Source organism: Equus przewalskii, chromosome 24, assembly GCF_037783145.1.
Source record: "Equus przewalskii isolate Varuska chromosome 24, EquPr2, whole genome shotgun sequence".
Taxonomy (NCBI): domain Eukaryota; kingdom Metazoa; phylum Chordata; class Mammalia; order Perissodactyla; family Equidae; genus Equus; species Equus przewalskii.
The window spans coordinates 17,320,318-17,333,207 of record NC_091854.1 but is presented as its reverse complement, the minus strand read 5'-3'; the positions used below and the strand labels follow the sequence as shown (position 1 = coordinate 17,333,207).

Here is a 12,890-nt window from a genome sequence, read left to right as displayed (position 1 = left end):
TCCGGTGCCAATCTTTAAGAAAAAAAGATGAAGTATATAGTTAAGTCGGCTTCTCTACTGTTTGTGTCTTGAGGAAAATAATAAAAGAAGGACAATTCCACTCAAACTTTGTTTTAATATATGAGGTAGTATAGGTAACTTTTCATTGCAAGTACCCATAAACATCTTTCTTTTGTTATTTCACTCCCAGCTTCTAGCCAAAACATTAAAAAAAAAAAAAAAAAACTGTTCTTGCAATCCTTGCAGAATGTCAAGGCTTAGAAAAAGAAGAAAGTCCCAAAAATCTTTTCAGAAATCCTGTTTGGGCGCCATTCCCAGCTAATTTTTGCAGACCAAGATGTTTGGGCAGTCCTGGTATGCCGGGGATAAGCAGTTGAGGATTTCTATCTGAATCAAACCCGAACTCCAACCCTAATTAAAATACCACAACATTGTTAACTCCTTGACTGTGTTAGACATCAGTTTAGTAGGACTAATTCCATTTTGGAATACAACCTCTCGTTTATGTGCCTGCTGATTGCTTATGTTTTCATTTCATCTCTCCTGCTGCTTTTCAAAGGATAGAAGTGTTGTCTTACTTTTTGGCTACGCAAACATCTCTGGAGTTACATAAAGAAAGTAAAATTATTGAAGCCAGATAACACAGATATGGTGACAGAAGCTTCTGGAGCTTTCTGTTTTATCCACTTTTCCCCCTCTGATGACTAAGGAGGGTGCAAAAGAATTCTTGTGATACTTTTTTATATTGTCATACATTTTGCAGAAAGAAATACTGATATATATATATACATAGACCCATAAAATTTTAATTGACAAATGCATTTGATGTTGACATTTAAGTTCCTAGTCCCCCATGTAGGAAGCATGAACTGACAAGATTAGTGCAAACTCTGTGTGTGTTTGTACAACATAGCATATATGTAATCGATGCTTAGAAGTTACCAGTCTGTAAAAATATGCCCTAAATTCTTTGAAATCACATCAAAGAAAATCAGCAAAGGACACATGTTCTCTGTCCCTCATCCCAGGACCTCTTTACATGCGCGTCACCTTTTGATCCTGTTGCCTTCAAACCTTCTTTCACCTCCTCAATTTCAGCTTGCATTACCTGTTGCTAACACTACTGCTATTCCCTCATTACTATTTCACTTAGAGTTCTGGAGCCTAGTATGAAGTCAAATATAAAGTGACAAGTGAAAACCAGGGGGCTTCAAAGTACAAATTGTATGTGATCTTCTTGCCGTAACAGAATAGTGTCATTGTCCTGTGAAATTAGAGCATCTACGTTCTTTAACTCCAGAGAATTAGCAACCACATGGATTCTACACAACAGCTCATGGGAATTCTAGAGAGACTTGGAAACCTTCCTCAGAAGCAGCACAAGTAGGGAGTTCCCAGATTCCCATGTAAATACTTTCCTCAAATTATAAACATATCATTTATCAAATTGAACAATTATTTACTGGCTATCTCTCCCAGATGCTGGGCATAAAGCAATGAGGAAAAGTCAAAAATCTCTCCCTCATGGAGCTCACTTTCTATCTGGGAAGAAAGTTAACAAACAAGTGAGTAAGTACAGTGTATATTAGGCCAGAGCATGCTAAGTGCTGTAGAGAGAAGTAAGGCAAGGAAGGAGGACTGTGGGCTGGGGATGGGGGTGTTGGGCAGTGGGTGGAAGTTTAATAGAGTGATCAGGGAAGTCTTTACCACATGAGACACTTAAGGAAAATCCTGAAAGAGTAGGCAGGTAGGATATCTGGGGGAGGGGCACAATAGGCAGAGGGAAGAGGGAATGCAAAGACCCTGACGAGGGTGCATGCCTTATGTCTTGGAGGAAGAGTGAGAAGACCAGAGAGGCTCAAGTGGAGAGAGTGAGGGAGACTGTGGAGGATATGATGTCACAGGGGTCAGGAGAAGGGGGAAGGGAGTCCAGGTAGGACCTTGTAGTTCAATGTAAGGACTTTGGCAGTTATGTTTCACTCTGAATGAGATAAGACGCCACTGGGAGTATAGTCATTTCCTAGGCCTGTCTTTACAAATTACCACAAACTAAGTGGTTTAAAACAACAGATATTTCTTGTCTTTCAGTTCTGGAGGTCAAAAGTCCAAAATCAAGGTGTTGGTAGCAACACGCTACCTCCAAACATGCTGCGAGAGATTCTTTCTTGTCTCTTCCTGCTTTTGGTGGCTCCAGGCACTTCTTAGCTTGGGGCTACATCACTCTCATCTCTGCCTTCCTGTTCACATGGCCTTCTCTTCTGTGTCAATGTGCCTTCTCTTCCGTCTCTTGTGAGGACATTTCTTATTGGATTTAGAGCCCGTCCAAATAATCCAGCATGATCTCATCTTGAGATCTTTAACTTAATGACATCTGCAAAGACCCTTTTTTCCAAATAAACTCACATTTACAGGTCCCAGAGGTTAGGAGGTGGACATATCTTTTAGGGGGCCACCATTCAACCTATTATGGAGAGTTTTGAGTAGAAGAGTGGCAAGATCTGACTTGTATTTAATAAGTTCATTCTGGTTCCTGTGATGAAAATAGACTGTCGGAAAGCAGGATGCCTGTACAGCAGAACCCAAGAGACTATAGGGTACAAAGCAATAATTCAGATGAGTATGTGGCCTGCACCTGAACAGTAGTAATGGAGGTGATGAGAAATGGTTGGATTCTAGATATGTTTTAAAGAGATGACAGAATTTACAGATTTTATATGAGATGTAGAAGAAAGAGTAGAATTATGGGTGAATCCAAGGTTTGGGGCCTACATATCTGTGAGTTACCTTTGATGTATATCATAGAAATGCTTCTTTTCCTATACAGCTTTTGCATTACATTGCCAGGGTCAAGGTCACTGACTGGCTGCTACTCCTCCTTCATCAGGTCTCAGGTTGGATGTTGTTTCCTTCTGGCAGCCTTCCCTAACTTTGATAGATTGGGTCAACATATCTCTATACGCTACACCCTAAGCTTATCCCTGTCATAGCTTTTTTTGTCATTAGTCTTAACTTGCTTGCTCAAAACACCCTAAAATTTAGTAACTTAAAACAAAAAGCATGTATTTAGCTCATGGTTTTGCAAATTGACAAATGACTTAGCTTGGCCGCTCTCCTGGTCTGGGCCAGGGACCACTGATCTTGGCTGGACTTGCTCATGTATCTGCAATTAGCTAGTGGGTCGGCAGGGCCTGGCTGATTCATAATGCCTCAAGTGAGATGGCCGAGATGACTGGGGCTCTCTCTCCATGGAGTCTTTCATCCTCCACAGGCTGGCCTGAACTTGTTTACAGAGCAGTCAAAGGGTTCCAAAAGGGTGAGAGCTGAAGCTTCAAGGTCCCTTAAAGTCTAGGTTCCGAACTGGCACAATTTCACTTCCATCAAATTCTTTTGGCCAAAACAAGTCATAAAACCAATCTAGAATTAAGGGATAAGTAAATAGACTCCACCTATTTATAGGAAGTTACTGAGTATTGTAGCAATTTCTGCAATCTATAGTATCATTTAATATAGCTGCTTATTTCGGTGTCTCTCTTCCCTGCTGGCTATCCCACAAGCAGAGAAACAAATCTCTCTCTGTTTTCTATTGTATCTCCAGATGGTAAACACTGAATATGTATTTGGTAAAGAAATGAATGGCTGAAAGAATGAATGAGAGAATCGATTGGTAGACAAACTAAAATACAGCTCAGCCTGCAAATGTCATGATTGCTTGGTCGGCCTCTATTCGCCTGAGTTCTACATCAGAATATTCATACAATCAGTATCTATAACCTGTATTTTCAAGTGGGGTAAATTATTGCTTCAACTCAAAGATCTGAATTAATGTGGGCATATGTAAGAAATGGCCAAAATAAGCATTGTTTTTTTCAACATAAATATTTGGCATAATTTTTAAGGGAGCTAGATACTCATTTGCTTTATATTAACCTAGAACAATGAATTATTTTAGTTTTTTTGGAATAGCTGTATCTGTATATACAAGTTAACAAGATACTTACCTCTTGAGTTGCAATAGTCATTATGTAGACCCATTTTTCTTTAAGGTTCAGAGTTCTTTTTTGCCTCAGTCACCTGGGTCTCTTTAGGCATGCAAACAAAGTTTTTCAAAAGGATTCTTTTCTTCCTTGCTGATGTTGCCTTAGAATCTAAAATGCAAAGGATTCATGACTGGTGAAACACCTTGATTGTTAAGCAACGCCATTGTCTGGGAAACTTCCAGTGTTTTACAAATGGAATAGCAGCAAGTTATCCTTTTTGCAGTGGAAATATATAAGAGCCTTAGTGATAGATAGAAGCACTGAATTTAAAATCTGTGTGCCCAATCATTTTCACTAATGATTTCATTCCTAAAGCTCCATCCATTTTTCTGTTATGCCACATACCATGAAGAATTTACACTCCTTTTAGACTCTCTTACATCTTTCAAACCCTCCTTAACGTGAACTTCTTTTGGCACTGAAGCCGAACATCTTCCAGGGCCTTATTGATCTATGTATGTCAACGCGCTGTTTGTGCTGCTTGTCTGTCTGTTACAGTTGGTCTAATAAGTCTATTGGACTTTTCAATACTGTATTTGGTAGTGTGCCTATGTTTTGTACTCAGTATAACAGAGGTGTGGAAACAAACTAGTAATCTGAGAAGCAATTCAGAGAGAGCTACTCCTAGAGAACCTTTAACTCTCCAAAGAATCTTTTAATTGTTCCAAGAGCAAGAATATCTGGGAAGCAGAAATATAGTGAGGAGCTATCTGGGGGTCCTATGGATATGTGAAGAGTAAAAGCTCAGTTCTTTGGACATCGAAGGAAGGGAACAAGAAAGAAGAAAGAAAAGTTGTTTCCACATCAAGTAGATATTGTTAACTGTTAGAAACCTGTGTCTGCTAGGAAGCAAACACGGAGAGGAGTTAGAGGTCTAAGTGTTTCATCAAAGACCGAAGCCTATGAAAATCAAATGATGGAAGAGACCGTATTGGTCAGGGAAAGCCTCTGAGGAGTCCTGCTCTGGGCAGAAACAGATAGCCTTCCAAGTCCCAATATGTTCAGTCATTGTCAAAGGGCTACCTGAGTAGGTAAATGTGAAGGCGCTGTTAGATGGAGACTTTCGGCTCACTCCCCTCCTTGCTGCAGAACCACAAGCTTTTTCCTGAAAGGAGATCCAAATGGCACACCTCACTGGCTGCCAGGGAAGTTTAAGCAGTTTCAAAATATTTTAGAAAGAGCTGAATGTGGAACTAAACTGTGCTGTTTCCACCTCCATTGGGTGGGTAGTGGAGAAGAAGGACGTAATCAAAGATAATTTAAAAGAATCCTAATGTATTCAGTCATTCTGTTAATCAGCATAATTTTTTAATCATTTGTGGTTTGGGTGCCCTTTTTGGAGGTTTTACTTGTCATTGTGTTTATGGGAAATTGACAGTTATTAATTGTTTTTAAGCTTGAACCAGTCCTTATTAGAATTCAAATATATTTCCCACTACTGGATCCAATGTCTATATAATCATTTATCTTACAGTGGATTTTACTGTAAGTGTAATATTTACAAGAAGCAATTTGTCATTCTTGGATTAAGTATAGAAACTTCAATATTTTCTGGATAAATACGTCAAAATAACTAAGATTCAAGCAATACAAGAGAAGGGGAAACTTATAATACAGCATTTTATATTAGAGTTGGGAAGTTTGCTATCTGGTTTGACTCTGTTATCGTTATTGTTTTTATAAATGTGATTTTCCAATTATTAACCATCATTAGAATTAATGGCGTTAATGCTAGTAATCTGTCTCACTAAGGATTTCAAAGTGCTGTATTCTTTAAACGCTAAATGCGTTCCAGGGCTCCCGCAGTGATTCCCACCCTGATTTGCTCTATCCCAAAGTCTCCAGACACAATTAATTTAATTCATATATGAATATGCCATGCAGCACTTTAGGTTAGGGAATGGAGTGGAAGACCTTCACAAACAATCTTGGAATATTTCAACTCCCTAAAGACTGAAATCTCTAATCTAATTGGCAATACATCCCCTTGTCTCAGTGCGGACGGCACTCCTTGTCATTTAAACGTTGTCCTACGTCTGTGTTCTCAGGGCTGGGGAGTCCAGATGAACACATGCACAAGTTGTACAGAGGCAGAGGACGGACGCAGGTCCATGGCTAATGCACGGAGGTACAAAGGATCTCCTGTGCTTGTGCCCAGTGCCTCCTTTCTGGAACCTGCTCCTCAATTCTTCCCTCACATTCCAGTCACATCTCTCCATTTCCCACTCATCCTTCTACTCTGGGCTCTGAGCAGACTTGATTGATCGTCCCAGCTGATTGTCTCTCATGCTGCCTTTCCTCTGCACCCGTGTTCGCTCGATCTGGAACACACCTGCAGCCTTCTCCTCCTTCACCCCTTACTTACCTGAACTGCTCCCACTCTGCCTTCCAGAGCCACATCAAGCATCACCCCGTTTGTAAAGGCCTTCCCTCTTTTTTTTTTTTTTTTTTTTGAGGAAGATTAGCGCTGAGCTAACATCTGCTGCCAATCCTCCTCTTTTTGCTGAAGAAGACTGGCCCTGAGCTAACATCCATGCCCATCTTCCTCTACTTTATATGTGGGATGTCTGCCACAGCATGGCTTGACAAGCAATGCCTAAGTCTGCACCTGGGATCCAAACCAGTGAACCCTGGGCCAGTGAAGCAGAACGTGGGAACTTAACTGCTGCACCACTGGGCTGGCCCCTGTAAAGTCCTTCTTAATCACCCCAACCGTCCTCCACCTGCCTGGCCTTCTTTCCTCTATATTCTTTCCCTTTATATAGATGTCCAATGTTAGAATCGATCTGTTTACATGTCTGGTTCCATCATCTCCATTAGAAATGAGAGCAAGGATGATGCATTTTCAAATATGTAGTCCAGGTTTTTGCTAACAAAATACTCAATGCATTTTGTTGAACAAAGGAATGTTCCTCGTCCCAGTGCACCAGGAGCCCACACTTCATGCGGTTCTCTGAGCACCTGCTGCAGGACCCCGCACATACTGGCAGATCCAAGTGCACACAAGCAGAGGGATAGCACCATCCTTGCTAGGACTTCGTCCTCACACTCTTTTATATACCAAATGAGCTTTCTCTGCTCCTTCATTGAAATCAGCTTTCCTTGGCATTGCTGATCTTCAGCTAGTTACTAGAGGAAAGCAAAATTGTTAATGTGTTAATTCTGCCAGTAGTATGCGCATTGAAAAAGAGAATAGGAAGCCAGTAAAAAGTAGAAATGAACCCCTAATGGTGGCATTTCAGGAAATAGGAGGGGACAGATGGGAAGATATTTCTGGACTGGGAGCTTCTGGGTGCCCTTCACATTGTGCCACACAAGCCATTTCCTATTCCTATACAGAAGGTTGGTTCTGCTGCTACCCCACTCTCCAGCTCTCCTGAGAATAGTATTTCTATTTCTGTCTTTTATACAAAGGTAGAGACACCAGTCCTTCTGGTTGTCAAGGACCAGAAAGGAGCCCACCTCATGAAAATGGCCAGTAAAAGCCAAGGACAAAGAAGTCATCTTTTTTTTTTTCTACATTCAATAAACACTGTAATAGCACTTCCCAGTTCATAGAGGCAATCAGTTCAACAGAAAGAGATTTATAATAATTATAACAATATCTTACATTGATTACGTGTTTACGCTGTCACTATACTAAGCTTTCTCCTTTCTTCCTTACACCAACCATACAATAAAGGTCGTTTTCTTATCCTCATTTTACAAACAAGTTAAGTAACTTGCCCATGGTCACAAAGCTGGTCATTGTTTTAGTCAACACCGGTGCCCAGAGTTGTGACTCAAATCCTAAACATACTTTCTGGAAGGGACTCCCTGGTATAGGGAAGGGGGTGCCTAATTAAGCTTCCACATCAGTATACAATCCAGCATTACTGGTACTGTTATCACAATCCTATATATGGCAAGACACTCAGATATTTATCTTATTTCCTTTTATTTCATGAGAATACAGAAGACATTATAATTTCTGAATCAAATTTTTACATTAAACAACTGGTATAGAGAATATAAATGCTTTGCCTTTATTTCCAATATCTTTTCTACAAAAAAGAACTTATGAAACATCTAAAAAATATGTAAAGGACATTTTCAAAATATTTGGGGAGATATTTTAAAGGCTATTATAGGGTCCCTGATTTCAAAGAGTTTACAACCTGAAAAGTAATATTAAGACCTCAACAGGGGCCAGCCCCGTGGCTAAGTGGTTAAGTTCGCATGCTCTGCTTCGGCAGCCCAGGGTTTCAGATCCTGGTCATGGACCTAGCACTGCTCCTGGAGCCATGCTGAGGTGGCGTCCCACGTAGAGGAGCTAGAGAAACCTACGACTAAGATATACAACTATGTACTGAGGGACTTTCAGGAGAAAGAAAAAAAGAAGATGAAGATCGGCAACATATGTTAGCTCAGAGCCAATCTTAAAAAAAAACACCTCAATAATATTCCCACTCCCACCGGTGTACAAGCTGTGTCCAAACGAATACCGAAAACCTGGGAACGGGGCCAGCCTGGTGGCCCAGCGGTTAAGTGCACATGTTCTGCTTCTTGGCGGCATGGAGTTCGCCAGTTCGGATCCTGGGTCCGGACATGGCACTGCTTGGCAAAAGCCATGCTGTGGTAGGCGTCCCACGTATAAAGTAGAGGAAGATGGGCACGGATGTTAGCTCAGGGCCAGTCTTCCTCAGCAAAAAGAGGAGGACTGGCAGTAGTTAGCTCAGGGCTAATATTCCTAAAAAAAAAAAAACCTGGGAACTCACCCATCCACTCAGTAAGCAATCAGACTCTTGGATGTCAGAGACATAAAATAACTGTCAGCTTCACCTTTTACTTTCAAGCAATCGCGTCCTAAACACTGTTAGTCACTAAGTCTGCACACTTCGGAAATTCCAGATCTTCACTAAATCTCATAGAGATGTATGTTGGCATTTTCCTTGAGATTTCCTTTAAAGTATCACTTCTGTCCATCAAGTCAGAGTTCCTGTAAGTACAGCGTGTTTAAATTCTTTATCTTTCCTGACAGGATGTGGATTTCCAACAGCAGCAAAAATCTGACTAGTCTCCTTACTACTCTCTGCAAATGTTGCTCACATGTTTATGTTGAGATTTTCAGGTCATTTGTTGAAACATAGTTACTGATGTCATTTGGTTCACACCAAGTTAATGCTGGCTTCCCCAAGGCTATGATCAATTCAATCAACCAGCTGATTTGACTGATTTCTCCTTTGAATTGACCTAATTGCCTGGCTGCTTGGGCATCTGCAGACACCTTTGCACAAAGAGAAGGCAGGCTTCACGTTAACTTCTTAAATGAGGGTTATTCTTTCCTTCCAAGATCTGCCATGGACTTATTGAGTGACTGTTTGCAAGAGTTACAATCATATCCCCACTCTCTTCTTTCTCATTTTTAAAATGAGAATACAAATATATAAGCTCTGAAGATGTTAAATGGAAAAGCAAAGAATAATTGCATATTTAAAGATACATCTGCATTATATAGAAAGAGGGATTTCTTCTATTCTGAAATGCCAGCAAGAGACAATAAGGAAAAAAAAAGAATTAGTGACTTAAAGAGATAAAAAAAGAACTCCCTTCAGTTGTACATTTGGGTCCTTTCAGATAATTAATCATTAACAAATATTCAAATATTATGTTCTTTTTACATTACAGTATATACCACTAGCCCTTTAAAAGTTAGCAACAATTAATTGTCTTTCAAAATAAATATTCTACTTAAAAAAATTCCCTCACTGATATATATGCCATCAACTCAAAGCTCATTCAAAACTCAGAGTTTTATGCAAACTTGTTTACCTGGCTACTAATAAAAGATTTTCAACATGCTATCTCAAATCCTGATGACAAAACAGAAAGTCACAAATTGTTTATAAAAATTAGATCAGATGGAGCATCAGCTAATCTCAGTATATTTTTCCCTGTGATTAGCCAGTTCTTAATGACAACATTTCTTATCTTACAACTGTGACATGAAGAGGGAGCTGTAGCTCTTCTGAGACACCGTTCTGCAAAGAAGCAGCTTATCCACGCTCTCCGATCTCGTGTCTGTTTCTCTTTCTCTCTCCCTCTCTTGCGCTGTCCCTCATTCATTCACTCTTCCATCTTTTTGCCATTGTGCCAGCTCAATTTAAATGTATCTGCTCTGTATCTGTTCAAGTGGAGATAATCCATGCAAATCAGGAGCAGTGGCTTTCAGTGCTTGGTTCACAGAGAGGACTCAGCTTGAGGAGGTCACTCGCTCACAGCCGCTCCTCCCATTATATTTTTCCCCTTATTGCAGAACTGCTGTATGTATACAGTGCCTGAAAGGACTCAATTTACTGCAACTGCTGCCTGGCTTTCCTTACAACTTTTTTTTATAAAGGAACTTACCTCCATCTGTCTTTTCAAGGTAGGAAGTCTGATTCTTCTAAAGACGTGTGTAATGCCTCCACTGTCTGCTTATTATCAAATGTCACTTGAATGCTTTATATTGTTGCTGGCATTAGGCACAAATGCTGTGACTCCAGGTGCCTCACGCTTTTGTTACTTAACGGTATAGGTACAATTGTTGACGTGCCGGTATTGTAATGTTTATTTTCCCTGCAGTCAGCTTCAGTTTTAAATGCCAGAAAGATTATAGTGTCCACTCTCTAATCTAGAAATGCAATCTTCTATTAAGTTTCCCCTCTTAAAAAAAATAATCTCAGTATGCTTTAACTTATCATGTATCCTGGCCAATGATAGCCAAGTGTAAAATTCAGCCGTGTTAAGAATTTTTTTTTAACCTGCAACCTTCCTGCAGCATTTTCTGTGAAAAAGAACTAACTGTTGAAATGTTTTTAACAACAGCAAGGAAAGGATAGATTTTACTTCATTCTGCTGCAAAGCCAGAAGCCGAGGCCTTATTGCTAACAGGCCTGTCAAATAGATTTATTTTTCACAATTCGTAAATTGTTACTGGGCTATGCAGAAGTATTACAATTAGTTAGCATTCGGTTGCTGTCATTATACAGGCTATTATTTATTGTTTTGAGACTGAAATTGTGTTATGAAAAAGTTTAACGTGGCAAGGCTGAAAAGAAGGCTTATGTTTGCATAATACTGTTTGATATCATTTTTTAAGACTGATTTCAATAGCCAAATGGTTATGTTTGGATTAAAGATGCATATAAGAGGCTAACAGATTTGACGATGTACATGCTGATTTATGAAGGCAATTCCTGGGTTTACATTACTTCATATGTGCTTCCTTGAAGTTACTTGTAATAATATTTTAATCATTCCTCAGTCATTTCAATTTTAAAACATTGTAAATGTCATAAAATTACAGACTCAAAAATCTTTTTGATTAGTACAAATATAATTATAATATTCCAGTTACAATTTAGATTTTAATAAATGTAATGTCTTTGAAAGCACTCCTTATTAATATAATTTTGCATTTATTACCTTATTTTTCTAAGAAAGTTTGGCGTGTGGGTATGATAAGACTATTTAACCTTTGTGTAGTAGGAAATTGAATATAAACAATAAACAAAGTTGACAGTCTTGAAAAGAAGAAAAAATGATCCTCTGGTATATTGAATAGTTCTGATGACATAAATCTTAGATTTCATCTTCTAGGTAGATACTTGTAGTTAGTGGAGTTCGAAGGAAAAAATTTATTATCCTCATAAAATATCTCAGTGCCCAAAATGTGCAGTTCTTTTTCTTTTTGATACAGAGTCTTCCATTGGAAAAAAAATGCACCCTGATTTTTGAGTACCGTACAAGGCATGAAGCCCTGTCATTGTTAGCATAAAGAAGACATCTACACAAGTATTACTGTGCAGAGGGCAATCTTTCTGTCTCCGGCATTTGTTAGGTTACTGTACGTAGAATTTAACAGATAAATATGTTCTGCTTCGTGGCATTTTAGTGATCCTATTGGTATGCAGGCTACTCTGCTAGGATAGCAACAGGAAAAAAAAAGATATATGTTTTATAGCAGTGGGTAATAAAAGCCCTTCACAGTGAGAGAAGAGGAATTTGACTTATTTCTTATGCAGTAATTAGAATTTCTTGAAAACTCTTTGAAATACTGAGTGGTAAAGTAAACTGAGGCTTCCCAGGATGGGCTAATTGAATTTATCTATTCGAATCATGTAGTTGCCCATGAATATCTTCTTCCCAGACACTGTCACTGGAGGATTCCATTCACATCTTCAGTATTACAGGGAAAGAAAAGAATTCGTCACTAATGGAGGAAGAGGGTCATTCTCTCATATTTAAAACAAGTTTGAGAAGAGCACAGGAAAAGCTTAACAGATGGAAAGGTGTGTGGGATTGCCTGGTTGTGTGAACTTGAGACTAGTGTGAAACTAAAGGATGCCCTTTCAGAACAAAGGAACGCCATGTAATACTCTGTCAGCAGTCAAGCTGAGGAGAGAGGTAAAAAGTGGCCAGGGAGATCTTTTGGGGACAGAGAAAATGCAAACAACAAGGCATTCTTTTTCAACCAAATTATCAGTGTTTGATACGTATGATGGTATTCTCCCCATGGAATCTCAAACCACATTTATACAGAGTTATTTCAAAAGCACATATTTTATAGACTTTCACATTTGTTTGCAAACCTCCTAGGAAACTCCCCAAAGACCTAACTTGTATGCCTTAAGTTAGGTTTCACTGTGCATCCTAAATAAACTGGTCATAACCTTCAACTCCCGTAGGTTTCTTTTGCTTCATCTGTAAGCTTGCCATTCCTCTAGTAACTCATTCAAGCAACTGTTCAAGATAAGTTACATTTCACTCCATTTTAGTGCGCCTTGCAGCAGAATCTATAGAACCGGTAAACCTTGTAGCTGTGTGTAATAT

The 12,890-nt window shown here is 39.3% G+C and overlaps 1 protein-coding gene and 1 long non-coding RNA gene across 11 annotated transcripts in view; one reads left to right on the top strand and one right to left on the bottom strand.

Annotated features, from left to right (window-relative positions):
- LOC139079166 (uncharacterized) overlaps positions 1-12,890 on the bottom strand; it is a 69,164-nt gene that overhangs the window by 54,298 nt on the left and 1,976 nt on the right. Inside the window, exon 2 of the long non-coding RNA XR_011532518.1 lies at positions 3,999-4,145. This is a non-coding gene — a long non-coding RNA (uncharacterized lncRNA). The remainder of the gene's footprint in view (positions 1-3,998; positions 4,146-12,890) is intronic.
- Positions 10,036-12,890, top strand: part of ADGRL2 (adhesion G protein-coupled receptor L2) — a 594,788-nt gene continuing 591,933 nt past the window's right edge. For 4 of the 10 annotated variants that reach the window (XM_070592502.1, XM_070592494.1, XM_070592476.1 and 1 more), the window contains exon 1: positions 10,049-10,443. The gene's annotated coding sequence lies outside the window, so the exon portion shown is untranslated. Of the gene's footprint in view, positions 10,444-12,890 lie in introns of all 10 variants that reach the window. The other 6 variants (XM_070592496.1, XM_070592478.1, XM_070592504.1 and 3 more) reach the window with 4 other exon arrangements.